This window comes from Primulina eburnea, chromosome 6, assembly GCF_022965805.1.
Source record: "Primulina eburnea isolate SZY01 chromosome 6, ASM2296580v1, whole genome shotgun sequence".
Lineage (NCBI taxonomy): Eukaryota > Viridiplantae > Streptophyta > Magnoliopsida > Lamiales > Gesneriaceae > Primulina > Primulina eburnea.
The window spans coordinates 21662541-21679252 of record NC_133106.1 but is presented as its reverse complement, the minus strand read 5'-3'; positions in this window follow the sequence as shown (position 1 = coordinate 21679252).

Genomic DNA, 16712 nt, shown 5'->3' with positions numbered 1-16712 from the left:
GAGTATTTTTAACGTAAAGACATACTTTTAAATTTCTTTTTGCACCATTCAAATCATATTATGCATGATTTACGTTTTAAGCATGAAAAATGTTTAGTTCAAATTATTTAACGTTTAGAAGTATATTTCTCAAAGTTTTGACGTTTCTATACATTCAAGAATTGTGTTATATTTTCTAAAGGATACGTTGCAAATACGAGAGGTTTAAGGGATAGGAAAAGTGTCGTGTAAGGGCACGATGAAGTTGGGACAGAAGCTAGAAACGAGCCATGCTTGGGTGAGGCTAGAACCTAGGGTTTCATGCATGGTATTGGGTTATAGAGATCGGCTAGGGGTGCGGCTAGACCGGGGGCTCGATCAAGTGTGGTCAAGACCTTGTGAGCCTTCGTCCTAGGACTAGGAAGAGTCCTAGCATGACTGGAGTCGTGGATTCCAAGAAGGCGCTGCACAGATCCCTAGAGTTCCATTGCGCATGCGTGTGTGCGGCTAGTTGCATGGGGCTTGTTCGCTGGTCTAGCTCGGTTTGTCAGGGTCTAGGAGGTTAGGCTAGGGTTTGGTCAAGGTCTGGTCCAAGAATCCGACAGAATAGGTGCGCGCGGCTCGGTTTGGGAGAAAGGGGTTCGAAAATGCTTAGGAACATTGTTTTATGGGGGCTGGTTCGTGGTTCACAGGGGTAGTTTATAGATGAGAAGTTTATGTTTAAAATTTGAGAAGAAAATATTAAGTTTTGAATTAATTCGGGGTCAAAACGCTTTATCGTGTAACTATTAAATCATTAAATCGAAAGGCTCGGGTTTACATCTGAGAAAAATATTAAAAATCAAATTTAAACTTATATGATGGTTCGGGATAGGCTCGGGTCAAGTGTAACGTACCGTAGTTTTACTATTCAAAATTTGCGGAAAAATTAAAAATTTTCTTAAATAAAACGTGAACCTTCAAAATTCGCTAAAACAAACTGTACGTCCTAAAAGTATTTGCAAGAGAAAAATCTCTGGTTTAAACTCTCATAACCAAAAGCACAAATCAGAGTATTTTTAAACATTCAAAAGAAAACTTAAAACATGGCGGTCCTCCGGGTTTAGCCTCCCGCTCAGTCCAAGCCAACTCGCTGGTCCGCTCCCCTCGTCTCCTCATATGCATCCTCACCTGCATCGATCAAGTCTAAAGACTCAACACGTATAAACTGGAGATAATGAGTAATACGTAATAAAATCACATGCAACTTTAAAATATTGCGTACATATCGAAACTTGAACTTGCACATTAAAGCATGAACTTACGTACATACATAGAAGTGCCATAATGTGATACTTTTCTTAAACATGCTTGCATACTTGTACATACTTGAACATACATAAACTTCATCATTTTGTGTAGAGCATGTTTCAAAGCAAGTGACCCATAACATGAATCACCTGATCATACTAAACCACAGTACTGGGTTGACAGGGAAGAATCCAATGCCACATACATGAGATCCCGTTCATGCTTTAACGGGTGGATTGGTCCATGTTCATGCTTTAACGCTTTCCAATCCTGATCTAAACCTGTTAATGATTTAACGGGGTAGATTGGTCCCTGGTCATGCTTTAACGCCTTCCAATCCTAAACATAAATTTGGTCACAAGACATTTAGTATACCTCAAAAACTTAAAAGTATTTTCTTTGCACGTCGAATGAAACGTCCTGCCCTTTTTATTGCTTTAAAAGCACTAGATTTTTTTTAAAAAAAAACACTCAATTTTCGGCCATGTATACTTGCCACATGAAAATATATTTATAAAATATTTTACCCCTTAAAATAAAATGACAACCATCTAGCATTTTGAAAATCAAGTGCAATAGTCATAAAATGAAATCATCAACTCTTTTACCAAACCTAAAAAACAATAAGTTTTAAAAGTATAGCTCATACTAAAATTCTCAAAAATCTCTCAAAAAGCATAAATAAATAGTCTTAAAAATCTTTAACATAAATCATGAGTCAAAAGTCGTAAATGCGGATTAATAGAAACGCTAGTACTCAGGTTGTGTACGCCATCAGTCCAGTCAAATCATCCGTCAAGCCCACCCTCAACCTCACATGCATCTATCACACCTAGTGAGTCTAAAGACTCAACACACCATAATCTTAATAACAAATAATACGTAATACAGTCAACATATAAAAGTGAAAATTACTTGTACTTAAAATATCGTTTTCATGAGGATACATAAACTTCAAATATGAACATTTTCGTAAATCATTTATGACGCATGAACTTTAAGCATAACATTTTCAGTACATGTATAACATAAACCTTAACCTTTACATGACATGACATAAAACATTTTCATGATAATAAACATTTTCCTTTTCCTTTGTTGAATTCAGATTGTTAATTGTGACTTTACTGACATGACTTGAACATGAAAAATCGATGGATCCATCTACAAGAAACCACAGTACTGGACGACGGGGACATCGGCAACACTCTCACCGGTCAACTGAGCCTTGGCCTATCATGATTCGAATAGAAATACGATCGAATGGGTTCCCTTAGGGGTCTTTTCCCCTCACGATATTCCCATTCTTACCGTTACCACAAAATCGTTACCACATATTCGTAATGGTGAAAATACGATCGTTGGGCTCCCACTAGGACCATCACCCTCACGACATCTCCAACATTAACGAATTAGTCACAATTACTTCACTTCCTTCAACGTTTATATTCTCATCACTTTAAAAAAAATCATGCATAACATAACATTTTTTTGTTTTTGAAACCAAGCATGCAACATGTCTTTTAAATGTCTTCCTTAATTTATAAAAACCCTATGGACATTTAAAAATCATAATTTATTCATGAACATCTCATAAACATTCAAAAATAGTCATAATATCATAAAATAGCATTTAGGGCACTGCCATGACTTTTACTAATTTTTTTAGGTGTAAAAAGACCGTTTTACCCCTAGACGTAAAATTTCTCAAATTTAACTTTTTCTTGAATTCATTGACTCTAACATGTCCCAAATAATTATTTAAGTCTATATGAATTTTCCCATATTTTTATTTAGCTTAATTTTAGACTTTTTCATTTATTTTTAATTAATTGTTTTGACGGTGTTAAATCCCGTAAAATCCCAAACTTTAATATAAAATTCCTAAATTTATAATTAGTCTTTTTATATTATTTTAGCCCTTATGGACCACGAATCGACCCCTGTGAGCCGTTTTCCAATTTTTTTCTTAGTTAAACACCTTATTTTGACACCTAAATTCGACCCCGAGCCAACTTTCGATTTTCACGAGTTACCCCCGAACCATGTTGGTCCATAACTTGACCAACATCCTAAAGTACTCTACTGGACCCTAATTTCACTAAGAAACCCAAGCCCAACCCAAAAACGAGCAGCCCCAAGTGATCCCTATGCTGGCCGAGTGTCCCCAACAGCGAGGAGTCTAGTTTCATGAGTCTAGGACCTAACCAACAAGCCCAGCCCCTGAACCCACACGTTGTGAACTTCCATAAGACCCTTAGGACTCGCCCTAGCCCAGCCCCTGAGCCTTGGACCGAGCCCTTCCCTCCCAGCAAGCTGCGCACTCCATGCACAAAACTGTGCTTGCTCTCGGGTAGGAGTCCTTGTGTATCAGGACTCCTCCTAGCCCTCAAACCCGAATCCTAGCTTGGCTAGGACTCTATTCTAGACTCAACCAAGCCCCTAGCCAGCCCTGAACCCAAGCCAAGGCCAGCCCTCCCCCTTGATAAAGAAACCCGATCCCCTAAGCCACAAAACAGGAGGAATCGTTCTTGCTTGTTCCAATTCGAGTTGCAGTGTTTGAGTGGCCCGGGACACCTTAAATTCAGTCCTAAGCTTCACTTTTTCATCACCTATGATCATGGCAGCCCTTTGTCATAAAAACAGTCATGAATTTGCATCAAAATTCAAGTTTTCTCATGTGTGCATGCTATATCCGAACATTCTGGAAAAAAATCAATCATGTTCCTTGTGCATACAATAATTCAAACAATAATATGATATGATGGATGAGAAAAGGAGATGTATGGCGTGCCTTTGCGTTATATACGCACGAAAATCCGTTGACGACGAAGAAAGTGACACAACCTTGGCTTTGTTCTTGCTTGCTCCTTCGAAAATCTCCTTCCCAAAGTGTATGGTGTGTGCTGCCGTGTGTTTGTGAGGATATGGGGAGAGTTTTTTCAGAAATAAAATAGGGTGGCCGATTGTTTGTGTGTAAACTGTAGGGTTTTTAACATATTAAATACAAAAAATATACTAATTAATTTACTAACTAGGCCTTAGGCCTAGTTAGCCTTTAAATTAAGCCCATTAGTACAATTAGGATTTAAATAAAATATTAAAAACGTTTTTGTTTAAATAAGTTTGTGAATTTATTAGCGGGTTGCAAAAAACTCGTATTTTAGTTGGAAAACCATCACCGAAAATTTACGTCCCGACGTATAAAATCACCTCAAAACCCCTTATTTTCAAAAATATGAAAAACCATCAACCATTTTAAATAACTAAGAATAATTATTTAATAAAATATTTTACATTTTCAGCCATCGGTCCCCGTTCCTCGATTGTCACTTGAATATTCCTTAAAAATACAATTTTAATGCAACCGTGAAAATAATTTAAACATATCAATATGCCCCACATAAATAGTTAATGCAATTAGAACAATTAATTCAAATACAAAAGAATTTAATAATTGCATGCACGTGGTTTGCGTGGACCTTAAAATTTCCGAAGCGTTACAATCTTCCCCCCTTAAATTGAATTTCGTCATCGAAATTCGCTTATCCTTAACAACCCAAAGTTTAGATTCAGTTCTAGTATCCCAAAAATCCACGCTTCCGCTTCGCTACTATGATAAAAATTAAGTTCTAGAAGATCCTTACGTCTCCTTGTTCCCAATTAAATTTTTCTTCTAAATCCTTATTTTCAAATCTCAACTTAAAAAGACCCAAATGACTTAGCGCTATTATTATTATACCCTCGAGTTTCAATTTTTCTTACGATTCACAATATTAAAAGATGGATGACCATACTTATCGTATATTATTTTCCTTATTTTATACCCAAAATGTTCATCAACTTATCAAATTTCAATCTTAATATCCCAAACGCATCCGCTAACGTTTAGATTTTCAAGCCTAATATCGATTCATCCTTAAAAACCCTTGATTCAGATTCCTTATAATACTAAAACCATAATATCCTAAGATTCCAAATATTCTTAAAAGTCTAAATCCTCAAAATTCTTATTATTTAAACCATTTAATTATCACTTATTGTTAAACTAGTCCCCATATTCCTTAATATTTGCAAAATAATTCTTAATTTCCTCAAAATTATCTTAATTGGTCCTTAATTTCGAAAATCCTTCGATTAACCCACAAGTACTTGGCATTTTTAATTTCCTTCTATTGGTTTCCCATAACATAGTTTCAGAAATTTTAAACTTATTAACCCAAAATCAATTCTCATAATCCATCTTACCTTTCATCAAAACTTAAAATCCCAATTTACACATTTTCTTACTCCCAAGTCGTTGCAAATCCTTAAATCATTATTCCTTACGTCTAATTCCCAAAAATTAATTCGACTAGTACCTATGAATCATAAATATTTTCTTAGAAAATCTACGTGTCTTGTAAAACATTCATAATATTCACGATTAACTTATAGCCCAAAAAGTAGAACGTCAATAATAAAACCCAAAAATCAACATAATCCAATTCCACCACGAAGCCAACATGCATTGAAATCAAATAATTTATTATTTCATATCATATCACGTACAAGAATTCTAAAGCAAATAAAACATATATAATCATAATGCTATTAAACATGTGACATGAACACATAATTTATATAATTATGCAGGTAGCATCATAAAATCATATAAAGCATGTAAACTTACAATTGAGGCTTGACTACTGATCTTTCCAGCGCTGATGGTGGAAAGCAATAAGTTTGAAAAGTATAGCCCATACTAAACTTCTCAAAAATCTCTCAAAAAGCATAAATAAATAGTCTTAAAAATCTTTAACATAAATCATGAGTCAAAAGTCGTAAATGCGGATTAATAGAAGCGCTAGTCCTCGGGTTGTGTGTGCCATCAGTCCAGTCAAATCATCCGTCAAGCCCACCCTCAACCTCACCTGCATCCATCACACCTAGCGAGTCTAAAGACTCAACACACCATAATCTTAATAACAAATAATACGTAATAGAGTCAACATATAACAGTGAAAATTACTTGTACTTAAAATATCGTTTTCATGAGGATACATAAATTTCAAACATGAACATTTTCATAAATCTTTTATGACGCATGAACTTTAAGCATAACATTTTCAGTACATGTATAACATAAACCTTAACCTTTTTCCTTTTTTTTTCTACTCAACATGACATGACATAAAACATTTTCATGATCATAAACATTTTCATTTTCCTTTTCCTTTGTTGAATTCAGATCGTTAATTGCGACTTTCCTAACATGACTTGAACATGAAAAATCGATGGATCCATCTACAAGAAACCACAATACTGGGCGGCGGGGACATCAGCAACACTCTCATCGGTCAACTGAGCCTCGGCCTATCATGATTCGAATAGAAATACGATCGTCGGGGTTCCTCTGGGGGCTTTTCCCACAAATGGGTTCCCTCGAGGGCCTTTTCCCCTCACGATATTCCCATTCTTACCGTTAACCGTTACCACATATTCGTAATGGTGAAAATACGATCGTCGGGCTCCCACTAGGACCATCACCCTCACGACATCTCCAACATTAACGAATTAGTCACAATTACTTTACTTTCTTCAACGTTTACATTCTCATCACTTAAAAAAAAATCATGCATAACATAACATTTTTTTGTTTTTGAAACCAAACATGCAACATGTTTTTTAAATGTCTTCCTTAATTTATAAAAACCCCATGGACATTTAAAAATCATAATTTAATCATGAACATCACATAAACATTCAAAAACAATCATAATATCATAAAAATAACATTTAGGGCACTGCCATGACTTTTAATAATTTTTTTAGGTGTAAAAACACCGTTTTACCCCTAGACGTAAAATTCCTCGAATTTGAATTTTTCTTGAATTCATTGACTCTAACACGCCCCAAATAATTATTTAAGCCTACATGAATTTTCTCATATTTTTATTTAGCTTAAATATTAAACTTTTTCATTTATCTTTAATTAATTGTTTTGACGGTGTTTAAATCCCGTAAAATCCCAAACTTTAATATAAAATTCTTAAATTCATAATTTAGTCTTTTTATATTATTTTAGCCCTTATGGAACACGACTCGACCCCCGTGAGCCGTTTTCCAATTTTTTTTCTTAGTTAAACACCCTATTTTGACACCTAAATTTCGACCCCGAGCCAACTTTCGATTTTTACGAGTTACCCCTGAACCATTTTGGTCCAAAACTTGACCAACATCCTAAAGTACCCTAGTGGACCATAAGTTCACTAAGAAACCCAAGCCCAACCCAAAAACGAGCAGCCCCAAGTGATCCCTATGCTGGCCGAGTGTCCCCAACAGCGAGGAGTCTAGTTTCATGAGTCTAGGACCTAACCAACGAGCCCAGCCCCTGAACCCACACGTTGTGCACTTCCCTAAGACCCTTAGGACTCGCCCTGGCCCAGCCCCTGAGCCTTGGACCAATCCCTTCCCTCCCAGCAAGCTGCGCACTCCATGCACAAAAGGATTCCTCCCAGCCCTCAAACCCGAGTCCTAGCTTGGCTAGGACTGTACTCTAGACTCAACCAAGCCCCTAGCCAGCCCTAAACCCAAGCCAAGGCCAGCCCTCCCCTTTGATAAAGAAACTCGATCCCCTAAGCCACAAGACAGCAGGAATCGTTCTTGCTTGTTCCAATTCGAGTTGCAGTGTTTGAGTGGTCCTAGGACACCTTAAATTCGTTCCTAAGCTTCACTTGTTCATCACCTATGATCATGGCAGCCCCTTATCATAAAAAAAGTCATGAATTTGCATCAAAATTAAAGTTTTCTCATGTGTGCATGCTATATCCGAACATTCTAGAAAAAATTCAATCATGTTCCTGGTGCTTACAATAATTCAAACAATAATATGATATGATGGATGAGAAAAGGAGATGTATGGCGTGCTTTTGCGTTATATACGCACGAAAATCCGTTGACGATGAAGAACGGGGCGCAACCTTGGCTTTGTTCTTGCTTGCTCCTTCGAAAATCTCCTTCCCAAAGTGTATGGTGTGTGCTGCCGTGTGTTTGTGAGGGTATGGGGAGAGTTTTTCAGAAATAAAATAGGGTGGCCGATTGTTTGTGTGTAAATTGTAGGGTTTTTAACATATTAAATACAAAAAATATACTAATTAATTTACTAACTAGGCCTTAGGCCTATTAAGCCTTTAAATCAAGCCCATTAGTCCAATTAAGATTTAAATAAAATATTAACAACGTTTTTGTTTAAATAAGTTTGTGAATTTATTAGCCAGGTTGTCAAAAAGCTCGTATTTTAGTTGGAAAACCAACACCGATAAAATTTATGTCCCGGCGTATAAAATCACCTCAAAACCCCTTATTTTCAAAAATATGAAAAACCATCAACCATTTTAAATAATTAAGAATAATTATTTAATAAAACATTTTACATTTTCAACCCTCGGTCCTCGTTCCTCGATCGTCACTTGAATATTCCTTCAAAATACTATTTTAATGCAACCATGAAAATAATTTAAACATATCAATATGCACCACATAAAAATTAATGCAATTAGAACAATTAATTCAAATACAAAAGAATTTAATAATTGCATGCACGTGGTTTGCGTGGACCTTAAAATTTCCGGGACGTTACATCGAACATACTTATTTGACGTTGAGGGATTCGTTGGATTTCATTTGGGGCCGCTGCTGCACATACTAACATGAATTTAAAATATTTAACTTGCATAGCTTAGACGTTGGTATACGTGCTCACCACCGAATTCAATAAATAACTTAAGACATTCTAAAACACTCGGGACTTGACCTCATTTAAATCATCGTACTAACCCAAGACATGAAACTCCAAAGGCACAATAAAATTTCTCAAAAATATGAAGTACGTGGACCCCGTGCCTGGGTCTGTGTATGGGTCCGTGTAGGTGCGCAAAAGGAATACTTGGAAAGGAGAAAGGACACGTACCCCGTGCCTAGGTCCGTCTAAGGGTCCGTGTAGACTCTGGAATTTGACACTTAGAAGAAAACGAAGGCACGAACCCCGTGCCAGGGTCCGTGTCCGGGTCCGTGTACCCTCGCTGGATGCAAACTCACGAAATTTCTGTACATGCAAATGCTTAACATTCTAGACTCGATTGTTCATGAACCGACACCTCGAGACCCATCTAAGGTGCTAGCACATCGATACAATCTGTGCAAATACCCCGAAACAACGACGCTTATCCTAACACAATACAATCTCATAAACACGAATATTGACACCAATCGTTTCTTACGACTTCTAATGAGTTCAAGTGCTTATCGACACTAACCGGCATATCAAATACGAACCCAACATCATACTAAGCATACCTAGACGCAGCAACGATCGCCTGTCGATCCCCAACGAAGCCTGCAACATTAAAACTCCAAGAACGCATCAATATCATAATTTTCTAAAAAACGCAGTTTGAGCAGTCCCACGAAAAACGCCATAACTCACTCAATTTGTATCCAAATATTTCGAATCTGTCAAATCGAAGGTATCGAAAAATTCTACAATTTTCATGTTGAAAGGTTTCTCAGAACCACGACCGAAAAATCGCAGTATTTAAAAAGACAGCAAAAACGTGATTTTAGATCCAAAAATAGTTTCAAAAGTGATCTAAACATAATTGCTCAAACTTCTACACATCACACATGTATTTTTATGCATAAATAACAACACAACGCATAATATAACGAGATCAATGAAGAAATAACAGAATATACGTGCTTTTTGATATTTAAAAATACCGTAACGACGATACCAAAGCGTAGATGGCGCGAGGATTGATCCGGGACGATGGTGGCTCGATTTTCTTGCAACAAAAAATGATGAAACACGCTGGGAATAATCAGAGGGAGGGGCGGTTGCTGAATGGTAGATGAACCCTAGGTTTTTCTCTTTCAAAATATAAAAATCTGAATGTGTGTGTGTGTTAATTGGTTTTTAGTGTGTGTAAAAATGTGTAAGTGTGTGTGAGTGTATAAAACGTGTGTGTGTGTTTATATTAGGAGAAATTATAGCTAAATTAACTAATTAAAATACGAATTAAAGGTTAACACACACTAATTTAATCAAGCTCCTCAATTAAAATAATTACGCACTAATTTTATAAAATTTTCCTCCTTAACAAAATAAAATACATAATGTTAACTTTAAAATTCTAAAATCACTAAATAAATAAGGCATTTAAAATACTAAAAAACTTAAATAAATTATTTAAAATGACCCTTCCTAGCTTTTAAAATAAAATACCGTATTTTAAATTGCCAAGAATCCTCACCGGTCTTTTCCTCGATCCCGCCTCGAATAATCGCCTGAACATAAGACTCGAAAAACATTTTAACGTGTAATGCCCGGAAATTTAATCCTGGTAATCTGTAATTATTGATTTATAATTTGATATGATTACGAAAGGATTAATCGGGACACGAAATAAGATTTCATATGATTGTGCAAGTTTTTAACAGAACTATTGGCGACCGAGCGGTAGAAAATGACCGCCCGGGCGCCAATGTTCAGTAGGGTAGGCTTTGGGCAGAGGATGTGGCGCCCGGACGGTAGTTTTTGACCGCCCGAGCGCCAAGGCTTAATCGGGAGGCAGAGTCTTCCGCGCCCGGGCCGAGCGCCGAGCAAGCGCCCGAGCGGTAAAGATCAACCGCCCGAGCGCGAGACGTGTTTTGCCAAGAGTGAGCCACTTGGCCTAATGCATGTGTGAGATGTATATATATATATATATATATATATATATATATACACACATGCATTCAATTCTCCGGGGAAGAAAACGGAAATCCGGGGAAAACTTTGATCCTTGATTCCAGAATTCGATTTACGATCAATCCGTCCGTCTGATTTTGAATCCGACTTCGGTATTGAGTTCCTATCGACGTAGGCTACAACTGGACGTAAGTTTTACTACGTTTTAACATGTTTTAGAATTATGATATTGTCAGAATTGAATGGAACTCATATATGTTGTTCTTGATATATTAAAAATCATAGAATCGAAGTCAGATTAAGAAACAGACTGATTATGGAATTGTTATGAATTTTTAGGGTATATTGATTTATACCAGACAGATTTGAATTGTGATGGGATTACGGATTGTATTGGATATGGGTTATGGATTGTAACTGGGATATGAGGATATGGTATTGACGGGGATACTGAGTTTGTACCGTTATGCCGTGATTTTGAATTAAATCAAGATTGATCAGATTGTTATTGATTTGAAAGGTATATTGACATGAGATTATTGATATTGTCATTGCCAGACAGACTGTGAGTTCAGGACTTCGACTGAGTCAGAAACCGACGAAAGAAAGGTATAAGTCAATGTGGTATTGGGAGATCGACTTGAGTCGGTTTAGACTTGAGTTTCCCTAAATCACATACTTTACTTTATTGCATTGATATTTACATTGATTTGACTGATGTACTTGTTCTCTTGAATATAGATAGCAGGTAATAGACGAGTAATCTTGTGATAGAAGTGTCCTGATAGTGGTGGGATCGCCACGGGCACATTTCACGATGTCACATGATAGTGTAGACATCTTGGGACGGAAGTGCCTGACAGTGGCGGGATCGCCACGGGCACATTGCACGAAGGCTCAAGATGGGATATTAGCGATAGAGCTACAGTCCATGACGGTTAGGTCAGGACGCTGGATGTTTGGTTATATCGAGTAATATGATTGGAATTCTTCTATTACAGAATTCGATATAGGAACACCATATTTGGTTATATCGAGTAATAGGAACAGAGTTCCTTCTATTACGGAATTCGATATAGGAACACCACATTTGGAAACCGGGATCCCTAGACTAGGATTGAGTCTAGTCTGAATTGTAGAATTGTAATTATGTTTCAGATTTTGACACATATTACTGTTACCTGATTACATGCTTTATATTTGTTTATATGATTGCATGTTTCGTTGATTTATACTGGGATTATATTCCCACCGGAGTTATCCAGCTGTTGTCTTGTCTATATGTGTACATGACAACAGGTAGGACAAGATCAGGGTCCAGGAGATGAGGAGAGATCGTGATAGAGTGGAGACTTCGGACTTTGATGTATATAGGGTGTGGCACTTGATATATAGATGTTGTACCTTAGTTTTACTTGTTTGTAGACTGTACAGGACATGTACTTTATTTTATACTGAGTTGTATATGAGTTTGATTTCACTACGTTCCGCATTTAAAAAAAAAAAATTAGACCCTGTTTTATAATTGATTAATTAGTCCCAATGATGATTAAGAACTTGATTAGCGTCCGGGTCCCCACAACAGGTGGTATCAGAGCGATAGATCCTTGAAACTGAGATAGGAGCTAGTGAGCGGGGTAGAATGTGTTTTCTTTCCTGTTTTGATTGCTAGCATGATTTACTGCTTTATAATGCATGTTTATCTGACTTGATTTGAAAACATGTATTATTGAGAACGAATCAGAGCCGATTCTGGATCAGCAGTAAGATGATCGGAGGAGGACTGAAATAGAATTCTGGTTTGGGGTTGCTAATCCTTTTGATTTCAGATATGCCTCCAAGAAGAATACCAGAACAAGGGAGTTCATCGAATCCTCCCATGGATGTGACACCCACACCAATGGAGAAATTATTGAAAATATTTCAGTCTTTCCGCCCACCGACTTTGAAAGGTACGGAGAATTCCGTGGAATGTGAAAGTTGGTTGGACGATATTGAAGCGATGTTCGAATCTTGGAATATACTGAGGAAAAGAGGGTGAAACTGATCGGACACCAGTTGCATGATGTTGCTAAACACTGGTGGATCACGACGAAACGGGCATTGGAACAACGAGGTACGGCCATTACCTGGGATGTGTTTAAGTCTGAATTTTATCTACAGTTCTTTCCAGTATCTTATAGGAAGGACAAGGGAGCCGAGTTTGCAAACTTGAGACAAGGCCAGTTAAACATTGAGGATTATGTGGCTAAGTTTTCTACACTGCTCCGATTTGCTCCCCACGTAGCTGAACATGATGAGGCTGTTGCGGACCAGTTCATAAATGGCCTGAATCCTGAAATATTTACCTTGGTGAATATCGGGAAGCCAAACAATTTCACCGATGCCTTGAACAGAGCCAAGGGAGCCAAAGCAGGTCTGATGAGACAGAGAGAGGCTTCGTTTGTGCTTCCATTATCGGGACAGCAACAACCACCTCCTCGATTTGAAGGTGGCAGCAGCAGTAGCAGGAAGAAGGATTTCTTGAAGGCTAGAGGGAAGCAATTCAAGAAATCTGGAACTAGCTCGTCCAATTCAAGCGGCTCGAGACAGATTAGTCAGGGCCAGAGTTATACAGGACCGTACTGTAGCGCTTGTGGAGGGAGGCATTCCACAGAGCAGTGCCGAGGAGAGGTTGACAGCTGTCGTATCTGTAGACAGCAGGGACACTTTGCCCGAGTGTGTCCACAGGGATCCCAGGCAGCTGAGTCATCGGGATCAGTGGCTCAGGCAGGTAGACGACCATCTGCCGTTCATACTTTCCAGCCAGCACCGTCTACTCAGTCACAGCAGAGGCCAGGAGGGGGCCAGACAGTGAGCCAGCCTCCGAGACAGCAGGCCAGAGTTTTTGCTTTGACCGAAGAGCAGGCACAGGACGCACCTGATGATGTTGTGGCAGTACCGAGCTACAGTTGATTTCTTCCATAAGATAGCTCGATTCAGACCTGAAATGGCTGAGGAGTGGAAATTTTATGGTAAAGGTTCTCGTGCCAGAATTCCTTTGATATCTGCAATGAATATGACTCGATTATTGCAGAAGGGAGCGGATGGATTCCTGGTATATTCAGTTGACTTACTGAAATCGAGCCCATCATTGGCGGATTTGCTAGTGGTGTGCGAATTTGCTGATGTCTTTCCAGATGAGATTCCTGGATTGCCTCCGATTCGAGAGATAGACTTCAGCATTGAATTAATGCCAGGAACAGTTCCGATTTCTAGGGCTCCATACAGGATGGCACCGATCGAATTGAAAGAACTAAAAGAACAGTTGGAGGATTTACTAGCCAAGGGGTACATTAGACCGAGTGTGTCTCCTTGGGGTGCTCCAGTACTGTTCGTGAGGAAGAAGGATGGGTCGATGAGACTTTGTATCGACTACAGGCAGCTGAACAAGGCAACGGTAAAGAATAAATATCCATTGCCTCGGATTGATGATTTATTTGATCAGTTGCAGGGTTCATCTGTATATTCCAAGATTGATTTGAGATCTGGATACCATCAATTGAGAGTCAGGGACTCTGATATCTCTAAGACTGCATTCAGAACCAGGTATGGACACTATGAATTTATTGTCATGCCATTCGGTTTGACGAATGCATCGGCGGTATTTATGGGATTGATGAACCGCGTCTTTCAGAAATATTTGGATGATTTTGTTATCATATTCATTGATGATATATTGATTTATTCAAAGAATATGATTGAGCATGCTGATCATTTGAGAACTGTGTTACGAATTTTGAGGGCTGAGAAACTGTATGCTAAACTGTCGAAATGCGAGTTCTGGTTGAAACAGGTTGTGTTTTTGGGTCACATTATATCGGGAGACGGTATATCAGTTGATCCCAGTAAGGTTGAAGCCGTGATTAGTTGGCTGAGACCGACATGTGTACCAGAGATTCGCAGCTTTATGGGTTTGGCAGGATATTATCGACGTTTTATTAAAGATTTTTCGAGTATTGCCAAACCGATTACACAGTTAACTCAGAAGAATGCTCCGTTTGTTTGGTCAGAAGACTGTGAATTCAGTTTTCTGGAATTGAAGAAAAGATTGACCAGTGCGCCTGTGTTGACGATTCCTTCAGGTACTGGTGACTTTGTTGTTTATTGTGATGCATCTCACCGAGGATTGGGTTGTGTTTTGATGCAACGGGGGCATGTGATTGCTTATGCCTCGAGACAGCTGAAACCCCATGAAACTCGTTACCCAATTCATGATCTGGAATTGGCAGCCATTGTCTTTGCTTTGAAGATATGGCGACATTACCTCTACGGTGAGAAATTCGAAATCTATTCTGATCATAAAAGCTTGAAATATCTGTTTTCGCAATCAGAGCTGAATATGAGACAGCGAAGATGGCTGGATTTACTGAAAGACTTTGATTGTGAAATCAAGTATTATCCAGGGAAATCCAACGCAGCAGCAGATGCACTGAGTCGAAAGGTATGTGCACTATCATTATCGACAATAGGTGTATCAAATTTGATAGAAGACTGCTGTTTGTCTGGATTAGCTTTTGAAACAGATCGTCAGCCTCTGAGATTATGTGCGATTCGAGATGAACCGGCATTGATAGTGAAAATCAAAGAGGCACAGAAGGTTGATCAGAACATACAGAATTCGATTGCTATGGTCAGAGCGGGACATCGATCGGAATATTAGGTGAGGAATGGCATTTTGTATGTGAATAATCGTCTGGTTGTGCCAAATGTTTCAGATTTGAGACAGCGAATAATGTCAGAAGCGCACAACAGTCGTTTTAGCATTCATCCTGGTGGCAGGAAAATGTACAATGACTTAAAGGCACAGTATTGGTGGAAACAAATGAAATCTGATGTGACTAAATTTGTAGCCAAGTGTCTGAATTGCCAACAGGTGAAAGCTGAAAGAAAGAAACCAGGAGGATTGTTGCAGAGTTTGTCCATTCCTGAATGGAAATGAGATCACATTTCCATGGACTTTGTGACGCAGTTACCGAGATCCTCAAGAGGTTGTGATGCAATTTGGATCGTGATTGACAGATTGACCAAATCTGCATGTTTTATTCCATACAAAATGACGTATAGATATGACCAGATGGCCGATATTTATGTGCGAGAAGTGGTTAGATTGCATGGAGTGCCGAAGTCGATTGTTTCAGACCGTGATCCTCGGTTTACTTCGCACTTCTGGCAGAGTTTGCAGCAAGCTCTCGGTACGAAATTACATTTGAGTACCGCATATCATCCACAGACTGACGGACCGTCAGAGCGTACGATCCAGACATTGGAAGATATGCTGAGAGCTATAGTGCTGGATTTTAGCGCTAACTGGCAAGATGCATTGCCTCTTTGTGAATTTTCGTACAATAACAGCTATCAAACGAGTATTGAGATGGCTCCATTTGAAGCATTGTACGGAAAGAAATGCAGATCCCCTCTTTATTGGGATGATATCTCTGAAGTTCCTGAGACTGGACCGGATATGATCACAGATATGACCGAGAAAGTGAAACTTATTCAGAAGAAAATGAAGGCAGCCCAGGATAGACAAGCCAAATATGCCAACCTTCGACGTAGACCGTTGGTATTTGAGGTGGGAGACCGAGTATTCCTGAAGATTTCTCCTTTCAGAGGTATTGTCAGATTTGGCAAGAAAGGGAAGCTGTCTCCGAGATATGTTGGTCTTTATGAG